The sequence below is a fragment of the Arvicola amphibius genome, chromosome X, assembly GCF_903992535.2.
Source record: "Arvicola amphibius chromosome X, mArvAmp1.2, whole genome shotgun sequence".
Classification (NCBI taxonomy): domain Eukaryota; kingdom Metazoa; phylum Chordata; class Mammalia; order Rodentia; family Cricetidae; genus Arvicola; species Arvicola amphibius.
Genome location: NC_052065.1, coordinates 64,298,970 through 64,313,632, shown reverse-complemented (window position 1 = coordinate 64,313,632; position 14,663 = coordinate 64,298,970). Strand labels below are relative to the sequence as shown.

Here is a 14,663-nt window from a genome sequence, read left to right as displayed (position 1 = left end):
ACTTGGGAGGCAGAGACAGACAGATCTCTGAGTTCAAGGTGTGGTGGCACACACCTTTAATTTCAGCACTTGGGAGGCAGGAGAAGGCAGCTCTCTGTGAGTTCAAGGACAGCCTGGTCTATAGAGTTCCAGGATAGCCAAAAGTACACAGAGAAACCCTACCTCAAAAAGCCAAAAATTAGGGGCTGGGGAGATGGCTCAGAGGTTAAGAGCACTGAACTGGCTGATCTTCCGGAGGTCCTGAGTTCAATTCCCACCAACCACATGGTGGCTCACAACCATCTGTAAAGAGATCTGGTGCCCTCTTCTGGCCTGCAGGCATACAAGGAGGCTGAACACTGTGTACACAATAAATAAATACATCTTTTTTTTAAAAAAAGCCAAAAATTAAAAATAGGGTTTAAAATAAAGCCATGTAAAGATTAAAAATACACAGAAAGTCGGGATACTGTATATTATTGTGTTGTCTTTAAATTGTTTGATGACTGAGGAAGTAGCAAAAGCTGTTAGAAGACATTTGATGGTAAATGCTGCTAGATTAGTCCAGTGTGTGTGTGTGTGTGTGTGTGTGAGTGTGTGTGTGTATTAAAAATGCTTTGACTTTAAAATTTAAGTCAAATGATATGTTACTTTGGAGAAGAAGTTTTTTTTTTTTTTTTTTTTGCTTCCACAGGAAATGAGGGACCGTGAATTCATTCTGCATTAAGAAAATCAGGTTTGACCAAGGAAGACTCTCTGAGAAATCTCTGATCGGAGGAATGGCCCAGATATCTGAGTTCTACATCCAGAACAGTTCAAAGACTGCTGCCTAAGATGATGAAGCCTCACAGGATACTCCAGTCAGCACTTGAGGTCCCCATAAGATTATCAGTGCCCCCAGTCAGCAAGAAGTAACCTAGAAAACTATGCCCACATTCCAAAAAATGGATTATGGATGTTTGCCTTTGTTTAAAATGTTGGTTGCAAGTTGTTATGGATAATGGTCAGTAGAAAGCTAAACAAAGGAGATTCAATTTAGAGTTCTTGTTTTAAAAACGGAGGGGCGGGTGCTGTGCGACAATGGTCTGTACCCTGTCACTTGTATTTTAAGTAAATGCTGGTTGGCCAGTAGCTAGGCAATAAGTAGAGGTGGGGCAACAAGAATTCTGGGAAGAGGAAAGTTTCAGTCTGCAGTTGTCACCCAGACAGAGAAGAAGCCAGACACAGAGCAAGCAAGATGTGACTGCCTCGCTGAAAATAGATACCAAGCCACATGGCTAACACAGACAAGAATTATTAACTAATACAAGTTAGAAGAGTCATTAAGAAGCCTGAGATAATAGGCCAATCAGTTTATAATTAATGTAGACGTCTGTGTGTTTCTTTGGAACTGAATAGCTGTGGGACTGGGCTGGACAGAAAACCTCTGGCAACAGTTTGGTCTATAGATGAGATTGTTCATCATTTTCAGTTGTTACTGAACTTCTCAATTAGGACACTATTTGTAGTCCCTCCCTTAACTTTTATCTCTTTGATGATCTTTTTGTTTGTTTTTTGAGACAGGGATTCTTTGTGTAGCCCTGGTTGTCCTGAAACTAGCTCTGTAGACCAGGCTGGCCTTGAACTCACTGAGATCCTCCCGTTTCTGCTTCTGTAGTGCTGGGATTAAAGGCATGTACCACCACCTACTGCTCTGCTATTTCGTTTATATCCTAAATTTTTCCCCCAACAGTGGAACAAGTGGACATCCCAGAAACTTTATTGAAGAGATAATTCCAGGCCATTGAAAGTATGTCCAGGAAAGTTAGGATGCTTCTACAACTGTAGAACTATCAGATGTGGATTTGCTCTCTAATGATATCAAAGAAAAGCAATGATTTAAAATTTTTCAGAAATAGAGGAATAACAAATAATTAACAGTATTTTGGTCTTCAGAAATGTCTGTGGTGATGTATGTACAGTTAGTGTAACCACCTATGACCTTGTGATTACTACATTCTTCTGATATAAAAAGGAAAAAAGTCAAAGTCAAAAACAGTAATGTCTAATGAGTGTGTATCCACAGGATATAACAGGCAATGAAAAGCAATAAAGTGAGTATCAAAGGAGAAAAAAAAATGATTACTGGTGATATTAGCATGCTTGAGATACCAGAAACTAACAACAAATATAGAAGGTAGGCACTATCTTAGTTAGGTTTATCATTGCTGAGATGAAATATGATTACCAAATGCAACTTGGGGAGGAAGTGGTTTATTTATTTGACTTACACTTCCACATCACAGTTCATCATCAAAGGAAGTCAGGACAGGAACGCAAACAGGGCAGGATCCTAGAGACAGGAGCTGATGCAGAGGCCATAGAAGGGAGCTGCTTACTGGCTTGCTTCCATTGGCTTGCTCAGCCTGCTTTCTTGTAGAACCCAGGACCACCAGCTTAGTGACGGCACCACTCAAAATGGGATAAAATAACAAATTAAGAAATTGCCTTACAACTTGATCTTCTGGAGGCATTTTCTCAGTTGAGCTTCTTTCCTTTCAGATGACTCTAGCTTGTGTCACACTGACATGAAACTAGACAGTATATGCACTATCAGTGGCAGCTGTGTGATGGGAACCAGCACAGTCTTCTATGCTCATAGTGGATATCTTGTACTGAGGCAGGACAATAGCGCAAGTACAAGCAAGCACATGCAAACTCACAATGAATAAGCAACATTGGCCAAAACAACCAGTCAGTGGACCAAAAGCACAGTAACTAATGACACGCACTCCTAGCCAATCACAACACGCCAGCAGTGACCGCCAGTTTCAAAAGGACCAAAAATGTTGCTGTGGCTGCTTAATTTCTCTAACCCTATAAAAAAAACCCTACCTTTTTATAATAAAAAGCTTCTGTATTGGAATCTCTGGGAGTCTGTGTCACTGCCTCTGCACCTTCTCACCCTCTGCCCTCCCCCCTCACAGAAATGGAGATCGCACAACAGGCAGCAGTAACAAACCCACAACAACCACAACTGGCACCCAACGCGGATGGATCTTTTCCTTTTGCTTGCTTTTTGGGTCCTCCTTATCCTCTTTTGGGCATTTTTCTTTATTGCTTGCTGCCACACTGCTGTATTCATCCCGACTCCTTGCCAGCATCTTGAGTTCACCCCCTTCAGCTGTTTTCAGTGAATTGACCCTTATTTTTGTGTTCTAATCCCTTGGTGGGTTGCGACTTTCTTTCCTATTCCTACATCTTTTGCCCCTCCCCCCGTTTGTGTTCCTGGTTAGGAACTCTCCATCGTGACTCAGTTCATCCCAGTACATAAGGGCTGACCACCCAGGAGCTAGAACCAATAAAGAACTCTCTGACCAGTCCCTTTGGCCCGGAGACACTGTGTGCGCATATGGTCATGGGCTAACAAACTATGAAAGGCCCTCACTATAAGCAGCACACTCGGTCTGCGGAACACTGCTTTCCTTTTCCCCTCTGTCCTCGTCCTAGCTCAGACTCCCTCGTGGCCTGAGAGCAAGTGACAACTTTTGCCCAGAGCCACTCTCCTGGATTATCTGAAGGCTCTCTTGCTTTAGGGGAGTTCCAACTGGGGAGTCCCAACCGCTTGTCTGAGTGTGGACTGTTGGACTTCCTCTCCTAGTCTTTCTTCTCAACTAATCTGGTTATTTGACCACCGGTTAAGAGCCATTAGGGCGGTGGCTGATCTCTTAATCCACGGAAAGGCTTTGGCTGTTGGATTATAGTTGAATCCCCTTTCTTTCCCTCCCGGAATTGGAACATTCTCCTCAGATGGCAGCTACTTCCACTAGCTTGACCCTGGAGCTGAGCAAGGGGACCGAGATGCAGTTGCTGCTGCTCACCCCGTGTCTTCTGACTGTTTTCTTCTTTGCTGCCCCCTCCTCACAGGCTCCTCCTGAGGCCCATCATGAATGGTACCCCTTACCTGAAGGATGGGGCCTTCCCTTCTCCACCAGCGCTGTCACCACCCCCTCCCCGAAGTTGGCAAGGGTTCTGTGAGTACCACGCGAGGGCTGCTGCCCTGGATCTTCCCCACCATTTTCATCTCTACCTGGCCTCCCACCCACAATATGCAGAGCATGGAGCAGAAACTGCCTTTTCTGGTCATTTTGCTGAGCTATTCCTACACCACTTCGAAGCTGAGGTGGCCCGGGGTCTCGGGCTCATTCTCCTCACTTGTCTTGGCCCCATTGAGCCCCCGTATGGAGATTGTGCCACCACATGACTTGTCCTTTGACAGTTGCAGGGTGGGAGGGTCCCTGGCTGTGCTGGGCCCATCTCTATCTACCTAGATGGCCCCCTTCCTTCCTCAGCCTCTTCCTCCTCTACATTTTCCTCAAAGCTGAAGTTCAAGAAATGCTTTTCCCTCCATTCAGTGTGTCATTCAGTCAGAGATTCTCTATGAGGCATCATGCAGTGGAGGGAGGCCATTGATACTTCCCAGCAGGGCCTCTGGAAACCACATCAGACCTTCCAGTCCTAGGTGGAAACAGGAACTCCAATTCCTCTGGTGGTGCTGGGACAGGTGGTAGGGGATTGGCTAGTGATGGCACATCCCCTGGGGAGAGATGAACTCATTACTTTGAGAGGCTGAGACTGGGTCATAGAGGAAAAACCTTGAAAGACAGAGCAGGAATGGTACAGAGAGAAGAGCTGCTCAGTTTTATGGGGTCTGAAGAAGCTGCCCCTGACCCAGCAGGAGTGGGTCATGGAGGAGGGGCATCTGAGCTAAACTGGGGGGGCGGAGGCAGCCTCAGTGGCAGAAGTATCACCTACTGCTTCCAAATGAAGAAAAAGGAGGAAGAAGAAATCGCTTGGAGTTTTTTGTACCACCCAAGGCAACCCAGCCCCAATTCAGCATTTCCTGTTCTACTATCACTGATATCAGCAAGCCACGACCCTAGAGATGCCTGACAGGGAGAACACGTTTGTGGTTAAGGTAGAAGGCCCTTCAGAGTACATTCTGGAGACAAATGATGCACTTCATGAGAAGGCCTGAATGTCTGACATCCAGGAAAGGGTGCCTAAGCCCAGGATCCTGCCCTGCTAACAGCCCCTGTAACATGACCCTTCTTCTGACCCCTGGGACTTCCTTCCTCGCAAAGGAAAATACAGGTACAGCCTGGAGTTGCCCAGCTTGAATCCTTCAGAGAGTCTGTCCAGCCAGGATCTGCTGCTGGGACCCAGCAATAGTAATGACCGCTTGTGAGAGGAGGCTTATGGGGGCCTTTCTGACCAGCCATCAGCATCCTTCTCCCCTAGTTCTGCCTCCATTGCTGCCTCCTACTTTGACTCAATGGAACTGCTTTCTCTGGAACTGCCCCCTCACATTCCCATTGAGGAGGAGCCCCGGCAAGAACAGTTCATCCCCTCTCAACTCCCTGCCCTCCCCTGGATACTTCAGAAGCAGATGCAGGGTTATTTCTGTTCCAGGGGTTGTCAGAGGGCACTGAGGGGGAATCAGCCCCTTTCAGGATATCCTTGGTTCCATGGCATGCTCTCTCAACTCAAGACTGCCCAGTAAGTGCTGGAAGGAGGCACTGGCTCCCATGGTGTCTTGCTGGTACATCAGAGTGAGACAATACATGGTAAATATGCCCTCACTTTCAACTTCCAGGGCAAGGCCAACCACTTGTGTTTATCCCTGAATGAGGAAGGTCGGTGTCGGGTCCAACATCTGTGATTCCAGTCCATTTTCGATATGCTTGAACACTTCCAAGTGCATCCAATCCCTGTGGAGTCTGGAGGCTAAAGTGATGCTGTCCTTGTCAGCTATGTTCCCTCCCAGTGGTAGCTGGGCTGGGAGCAGGCTGGGAGCCATGCAGGGGTGTGTAAGGGTGACCGATGCTACCCTGATTCTCCTTATTTTGAGCAAGTACTCAAAAAATGGGCCATGCAGCTTCAAACCCATTACAATTGTTCCTTCATGTTGAAGGCAGTCTTTGATCCCTCAGTTTTCCTCCAATGGTGCTCTGCAGAGACCCAAGCCCATACAAATTTGTAATTTGAACTTAATATTACCCTCAACATGCTTACTGGCCATGGTCAATATATTGATCCTGTCTCACAATCCACAATTGACCTACATGCCTATTTCCAACAAGTGTCCAACCTAGCCCTCAAATGTTGTATACACCAAGATAGAGTAGGCTATTTCCGCAATCTTGTCCAGCAGACTGCTGAACTATTTCCTGAATTTTTGACCCAAGTCAAAACAATGCTGTTAAAAAGAGTGTCCCATCTGGCCCTTACTAAAGATATCCTTTTTAAACAGCTAACCTGGGAGGGGCTCAACACTGTCACACATAATGTCTTTGCACCTGTTAGAAATGAAAATATTCATAAGTGGGTCTTGGCCACCAGTGATATTGAACAGGCCCATTTCCACCCTTATGGCTTTCATCAATGTCTTTGTCAACACCAAACTTGACAAGGATGATAATTCCATCCTGCCAGATCATACTTGCTGGGGATGTGGACAGTCTGGCCATTTATGTATAGATTGTCCCAGGGATCATCCAAAGACCTAATGCCCTAAATACTGAAATGGCTATCATTGGGCATGAGACTTTAGAAGCTCCCAGTGGGCCCTGATAGAAATGATAGACTAAACAATGACTTCACACTCCTGCAGCCTGAAGGTAAGTGGTGTGCCTTGGTTTGCACTGGTTAAGGTGAACTGCTTCTCATCCACGAGGCAGAGCTCTTTGATTTCAGAAGCATAGTAGATGTTATTTAAAAAAGATAGATTGCCCCAATACTTTTGTTCTTTCTGCTGAGGTTAGTTGAACAGCAGTATAGCCAACCTTAATAGAGATTTTGGTGTCTTTGCGAGCTAGCTTGAAAGCATCATGGAAGACCTTTAGGTCCTCTTCCTGAGCCAAGGTAGCAGCAGGGAGTTTCTGTTGCTCATGCTCTATGTGCTCAGCCAGCTTCCTGGGACAGCCCATGAAAATAAGCTATTTACTGCTGTTCAGGCCAGTCAACAGTCACTCGTGGTACTTGGTGCACTCCCTGACCCAGGAGTTACATTTATAGATATAGACTGCAGAGATGTTGTTGTAAGCAAAGCCAGGAAAAACAGCAAGCCACTTAGAGAAGAAGTCTGTTTTAAAGTGATTGCTAGGTCCAGTATGGGCATGCTGGATAATCATTTCCCTCAGGACAGACAACTTTCTGCCCTACTCCCTTTAAAATTAAAGATAAAAAAATTGTGCCACACCATCAAAAAATGTCATCCCTCAGGCTGCTATACACTTTACAGATGCTAATGAAACTAATTTTGGGTTAATGAGAGTTAATCATAAGGAAAGGACCTATACCCAACCAAATCTTGAATCAGTACAACTAGGGGAGTTATTGGCAGTCCTTAAGATACTGGAAAAGACCCAACCAGATCCCGTAAATATTTTCTCAGATATCCACTATGACACACAAACATGCAAAATTAAATCTTTTGCAAAATTAAAGTCCCTAAAGGAGTCTACCTCCAAAACCATGTAAACTATTCAAGACATTACAGTCCAGAGGACACCCTTAGCATATATCCCTTATCAGACCACATACAGGACTGCCAGGAATGCTAGCAACAGGCAACCACAGAGCAGATCACCTAATTATGACTATGACAGTGTCATTGCCTTTGCTGGAACAGGCTAGGCTCCTCCATCAGCAATTTTATTTGTCCCCTCAAAATTTTCATAATCTTTTACCTGGTTTACCCCTGCCCAGCTGTAAACATTTAATCAGTACCTATACAACTTAACTTACCACGAGTCGAGTCATTGGATTTTTCTACCATATTCTTTGGCCAAGTATGAGATCACATAAAATCCCTTCTAGACCCCTCTAAACTTGTTGCAGGGATAGTGGTGGCTCTAATATTTCTGCTTAAGGGTCTCCTACAGTCAAGATCCTGAAGAAAGCAACACTCCAGGTGTTAATGGCTATGGAATGCACCGGACTAAAGCCTTCAAGGGAGGTGGTCCTTGCTTGACTAACACAAATACAGGAGGCAGTTTAAAGCCCTAGTTCTCCTTAAAGTCTCCCCTTGCTTCTAAGTTCTTAGAACCTTCCAGGGACCCAACCCTTCAAGAACTGGCAGTCAAAGTTGGGTAAAAACTTGTCCAGCAGGTCAACCTAAGACAGACACAGCCCAAAATGTCCCCAAGGTGGGGTTATAAAAACCCATAACTCCTACTAGGTCACCCACAAAAAAATAAAATAAAAAAAGATGAGATGAAGCAGTACAATAGCACAAGCACAAGCAAGCACATGCAAACTCACAATGAATAAGCAACATTGGCCAAAACAACCTGTCAGTGGACGAAAACCACAGTAACTAATGACATGTACACCTAGCCAATCACAACACACCAGCAGCAACTGCCAATTTCAAAAGGACCAAGTAAAAACATTGCTGCTACAGCTTAATTTCCCTAACCCCATAAAAAAACCTGACCTTTTTATAATAAAGAAGTTCTGTATTGGACTCTCTCAGAGTCTGTGTCATTGCCTCCGTGTCTTCTCACCTCCTCCCCGCCCCCAGAAAATGAACAACAGGCAGCAGCAACAACCCTGCAACAACTACATTGTACCAATAACATAGTCAATGTCCTTAGTCAAGATTTTACTGATATAATAAAATGCCATGACCAAAAGCAGTTTTGGGAGGAAAGTGTTTGTTTGGCTTACATGTCCTAATCATAGCCCATGCGGATATGATTAAGTGGCCGGAAATAAAGCAAAGACTATGGAGGAGTGCTGCTTATTGGGTTTCTCTCCATGACTTGCTCAGCCTTCTTTCTTGCACTCTCCAGGACCACCAGCCCAGGGGTGTCCGCTCCTCCTATGGACTGGGAATTCCCACATCAATAATCAATCAAGAAAATGTCCTACAGTTGTGCCTACAAGCAATCTGATGGAGGCACTACTCAGTTGTGCCTCCTCTTCCCCTACATTGTGTCAAGTTAATACAAAACTAACAAGGACAACCAATATTTGTTTCTGGAGAGGAATCATAGATACAGAATACATTTCATGAGAAAGCAGTTGCTGTTGTGCCATTCTAGGAAAAGAGTGACAACATCTCTATACTCCACATATACCCCAAGCCTGGAGCTGCTCCACGAGGGCCCTCTAGACTTGAATGAGACCTGAGCTCTGTGCCTGATTGACGTGCTGTTATCTCAAACACTGGCACTACCATGATAGCAAGCTAGTTTCACGTCCAGCCTCTAGAGATAAACTCACACTGAGCATTCTCATAATACACACATCACAACAGAAAGTTGGGACCTGCCATAACTGCAAACTGCTCAAACTCTGCGCATGCTTGTCCTACCATTTTTTTATAATGACTGGCTACTTCACAAGCATTCATATCTTGTCTACTCTGAAATAATGCAGGAGTATCTGTACCATGGACATTAGTGCCATTAGTTCCCTGGATTCTAGAGAAGTGGCACCTCCACAAATGCCTGTGTGTGAGGCCTCAGCTCAGTGGCTACACCATGAGTGCCACACACCATATACTAATGTCACAATACTGAGACTTCTGGAAAGTGATGCCACAAGCCAGTCTGAGTACCAAGAGGGAACCTTTCAGTAAAAAAAAAAAGACGTCAGGAGTATTTTAGTAGTTATCATCAAAATGCCCAACAACTATAACCATAAGAGTATAACCAATGTTCACCTGCTGAGGAGCCCAAGAAACTTCATCAACAGCAACTTCAACTGACATAGCACATAGACTACATAGGCATCATTATACTTGGCAATGAAAACTACTTTATACCACCCAAAAGGTGCCTTGCACCAACGTGTAGAAAGAGGAATTTCCAAAACAAAACAGGCTAAAAAATCTGCATCATGTAGAAATTCCATCAAACTTGCAAACATCAAGGCAAGGTACCTAGAAACATTTTTTTTTAAAAAAAAGGAGTCTTAACACCAACAAAATAACATAATTTCAGTAGCAGATGCCAAAAATGAAGATATAAACCAACTAATAAAGACTCAAAATTATTGTTTAAGAAGAGATCAGCAAAGAGAAAGAAAACACAAACTGTTCAAAGAAATCAGAAAAATGTCAAAATTTTCAACTTAGAAGAAAGGTTAAAACTATAATTTTAAATTTCTGGAGCTGAAAATACAACTGATGAAATAAAAACATAATAGAGAGAATCAAAGAATTGACCATTGCAGAAGAATCTGTGAAGTTAAAGGTGGGTCATTTGCAAATCTAGTCAGAAAAGATTAAAGAGAAGGAAACGGAATGAAAAGTATTCATGAGCTTATGAAGCAGCATCAACACAGGAACCATTTGAACTGTATAAGCTTAAGAAGGAAACAGGAATAGAAGGCTTCCTTAAAGATGTAATAGAACATCCAGGTACAGAAAGCTCAAACTTCTTCAGATTTAATCTAAGAAACATAATCCCAAGACACATCATTATCAAATTTCCCAACACACAAAAAAAGCAAATATAAAGAGAAGATCCTAAAATCAGCAAGATAAAGGCACATGTGAGAAAATTTCAATAAGGGTCAAAGAATATCTTCAAAAAACCTGGAAAGAAGCCAGGCAATGGTGGGACAGACACACCTTTAATCCCAGCACTGTGGAGGCAGAGGCAAGTAGATCTCTGAATTGGAGGTAAGCCTGGCCTACAGAGCAAGTTCCATAACAACCAGGGCTACACACAAAAAAAAAACCCTATCTCAAAAAACAAAACAAAACAAAAAAACAAACAAACCAAGAAGAAGAAACTGGAAAGGAAGGCACTGGACTATGTAAGCATTCAGAAACTAAAGTGGAAGAGGAACATAAACTGAAACCATAGATAATAAGGATTGATGAATTGCGATAAAAATGAGGTTATTTTATTAATCTCCTCAGACAAATTTTTAAGTCAAATTTACTGTTTTTAAATGCAAATTGTTAGGATTTTACTAGCTGGAATTACAACATATGCAATAAATGTTTTATTCTTCCATTGTCTTCAAGTAAAATAAATGCCAAATTAATATAGGAAGCTGTATGTAAAATTAATTTAGCTCTCTACACTTGGTTTTAAATTTATTTCCTGTGCATTCTGTAGCATGTTTGTATATTTTCAAATCTTCAAATAATTTTTCTAAGCAAAATGAATGTAGTTTTGTGCCTAGGTTTTATGTGATTTTAATAAAACATGGATACTTGTGGCTACATGCTATTTGTTGTTTAAAATTAAAGATTTTCTTATATGGAAAAAGGAGGATGCTATCAAAATAGAGAGATCAATTGATCAGTGAAACAGGATAGAAAGATCCTAAACAAAGCCACATACTTACACTCAACAGATTTTTTTCATCAAAGCACCTAAGGACATAAAGAGAAAGAAAGGCACCTTCAAAAACTGCTTCTGGGAGCTAAAGAGAAGGCATAACTGTTAAGCGAACTTACTGTTCTTGCAGAGGACCCAGGTTCAGCTCCAAGCACCCACATGCCAGTTCACGACATCTATAACTTGAGTGTGGGGACATCCAAATACCCTCTTCTGACTCCTGCTACAGACCTACTGTGAGGTACAACATCATGGTAGCAAAAATGCGAGAAAAAGTCAAATTACTTATCTCAAGGTGGCAAGGAGAAAGACAGAGACCATAATGACTTCATTTAATACTAATTACCTCCCAAAGTCTTTATGTGTAAATATCATTAATATTAATTTACTGGTAAATTTCCCATGAATCAACTTTTGAGGGACGTATTTATAGTATTCCACCAGCCATATCTAAAATTATTATCTTTCTCATGTGCAAATACATTCATTCTATCCCAGTACCCACAAATTCCCAACTCCTTCCAAGTCCAAATTCCAGAGTCTTATGTAAATAATACAGGAATAAAAATCAAGTCATGATTGATCCTGAGTCTAATGAAATCAAGCAAGTCATCTTTATTCAAACTAGAATGCTGAGAAAGATATAGAACACATGTTTCCATTCCAAAAGGGACAAGTAGGCAAGGAAAAATATGAATCCCAAGTAAGCCCAAAATCCAGTTGGGAAAGCAACCATGTTCTGTCACTGTTCTTGTTTGATGTAAGATTTCATACAGCCCAGGGTGGTCATGAACTCTCTATGTAGTGAAAATCAAATATTGTTTAAGATAGACTGTTGATAATTTGTGCTTGGAAGAATAAAAAAAACAAAGAAGGAAGTTATAGTTTAAGATAGACTATCTTTCCTAAAAACTGTATTTTAGTAACATCATAAAAGAAGTCCATAAGCCATTTATATATTTGTGGTGTTCTATGTAATGAGAACAGGTAGAAAAGCTCAGCAGTACAGTCTGCCTGATTTGTCCAAGAAGCAGAGAAAATAAAAGTGTGAGGGGAAAAAACTATACTAAGAAATAAAGTCTGAAAAGACTTGTGGGCTGGACCATATGACTGAAATATGTATTGTGAGCAAATCAATACATCGAAAGGAGATGGAAGTCTATTGGTAGGGGTCACTTGTGTGTTCCCAGCTGCCCAGACTTGAAATAACCACATAGAATCTGTATTAATTAAATCACTGCTTGGCCCATTAGCTCTAGCCTCTTATTGGCTAGCTCTTACATCCTAAACTAACCCATCTCCATTAATCTGTGCATCACCACAAGGTCATGGCTTACCGGCAAAGTTTTGGCATGCTCCGGCAGAGTTGTCTGTCTTCTGTGGCATATGGCTTTTCCCTGACTCCACCTACTCTCTCTCTACATCTCTGTTTGGATTTCCCACCTGGCTTTACTCTGTTAAGCCATTGGTTGAAAGCAGCTTTATTCATTAACCAATAAAAGCAACACATATACAGAAGGATTTCCCACACCATAAGCCATTTATAGAAATTCAACATACACTTCCAGAATCCTTCTGGCTATTGTGCTGACAATAAATTGTTTAGAACAATGTCAGAACTAGGAAGAAAAATTCTAAGCCCATACCAACAATTTGGTTGACTATGAACACAGTAGTTTTATGGAGTTAATTTTCAGATTCTAGATTTATTTTCATGACATAACTGTTAGAATTTGTTAGCATACCGATTTCCTAAAATCCTTGAAATGAAAAGGCAGTCTGGTATGAAACCAAGCATTTACACTGCTTAACTTTAAGAATTAATCAACCATCATTTATTGTCAACCAATTTTTTTAAGATGAGAAAATCTACTGAAAGAACAGATTTGAAAGGGAATCCCAAGAGCTCAAATTTGAGTATTTTAGAATGTAGTGCATATTATGTATAAAAGTGAAAATTTTGATAAATTAGTTGGTTTTGAGAGGAACTTCATGGTGAGAACCCAAACTCCAATATTAGAAATGAAAATTGAAATCATTAGCATCACAAATGACTTGTAAATCTAGGAAATAAGAGAAGAGTGAGAATAACTGGGCAGGGGGTGTATACATGCAGAAAAAGAAAACAGAGTCAAGGATTAATCCTGGTATATTCCTAGGATCCTAAGAGAGGAAAACAGCTGGTAGTAGAACAGGAAGAAACTGGGAGAGTAGTGTGTAATATATTTTGAGAAGGAAAAAAAATAATTGTCAAAAGTCACTAGAAAAGATCAGCGCCTGATAAGTGATCAGTGGATTTATCAATTTAGATGTTATTACATACATTGTGAAGTGTAGTTGAAGCTGAGCAATAGAAGAGAACCCTAATTGCACTGAGTTTAGAAATAAATTGTAAGAGATAAAAATAAAATAACAATTATATATACTCTTTTAGAAAGCTTAATTTTTGCTGGGAATGGTATGCTATCTCTGCATGAAAAGTGATCATTTAATCTGAGCTCATTAAGAGATAATTTCAGTTAAACACTGAATGCCAGTAATACTACTTTCAAGAAGGAAAGACGTAAAAACACTATTTGACTCTGATTTTAAGTAACTTTCCTGAAGAATACTTGCTATCTCCCAATTTTCTACATTTTCTCACTTAGTGACTAGGATTTTGTCTTGGAGTTACTTTTTGTTTTTGCATTTTGCATAATTATCTGAGAGCTAGATGTTTCATCACACATTTTCATACAAATCTAATAACTGCTATTTACTTACCAAATTCTTGTCACTGTTCATTGAAATATTCTAATCTAGAAAGAAATAGAACAAAATATTTCACTCAGCAAAAAATCATATTCATCTTTAAAATGACTGCCCTGGTACCATCTACTTAATCAACGAAACTGACAGTTCTCAATCTTGTAATTATATTTTCTCTTCCATGTGCCAGCTTTTTAAAAAAGACTTACTTTATTTGTGTGCGGAAGTGGGTGTGTCTGCACCTAGAGCTGGAAGAGTCCAGATGAAAGCATGGATACCCTAGAGTTATTGACAGACAAATGTATACAAAAAAATTACCTAACATTCATAACTATCAGAGAAATGTACGTCAAAAGTACATGCCGATCCGTTTTACCCTGGTCAGACTGGCTATAAACAAAAGAAACAACAAACGCTGGTGAGGATGCAGGGGGAAAGCGCCCCCTATATACCACTCAGGGAAATACAAATCAGTGCACTCACTACAGAAATCACTGTGGATATTACCCAAGAAAATAAAATTAATGTTACCTTATTATCCAGCCATATTATTGCTAGGTACTTGCCTTCGGGATTCCAAGTTAGTTTGGC

The 14,663-nt window shown here is 41.3% G+C and overlaps 1 pseudogene; it reads left to right on the top strand.

Annotated features, from left to right (window-relative positions):
* Positions 1-3,904: 3,904 nt before the first annotated feature.
* On the top strand, positions 3,905-5,206 carry LOC119805229 (annotated as a pseudogene).
* The last annotated feature ends 9,457 nt before the right edge of the window (positions 5,207-14,663 follow it).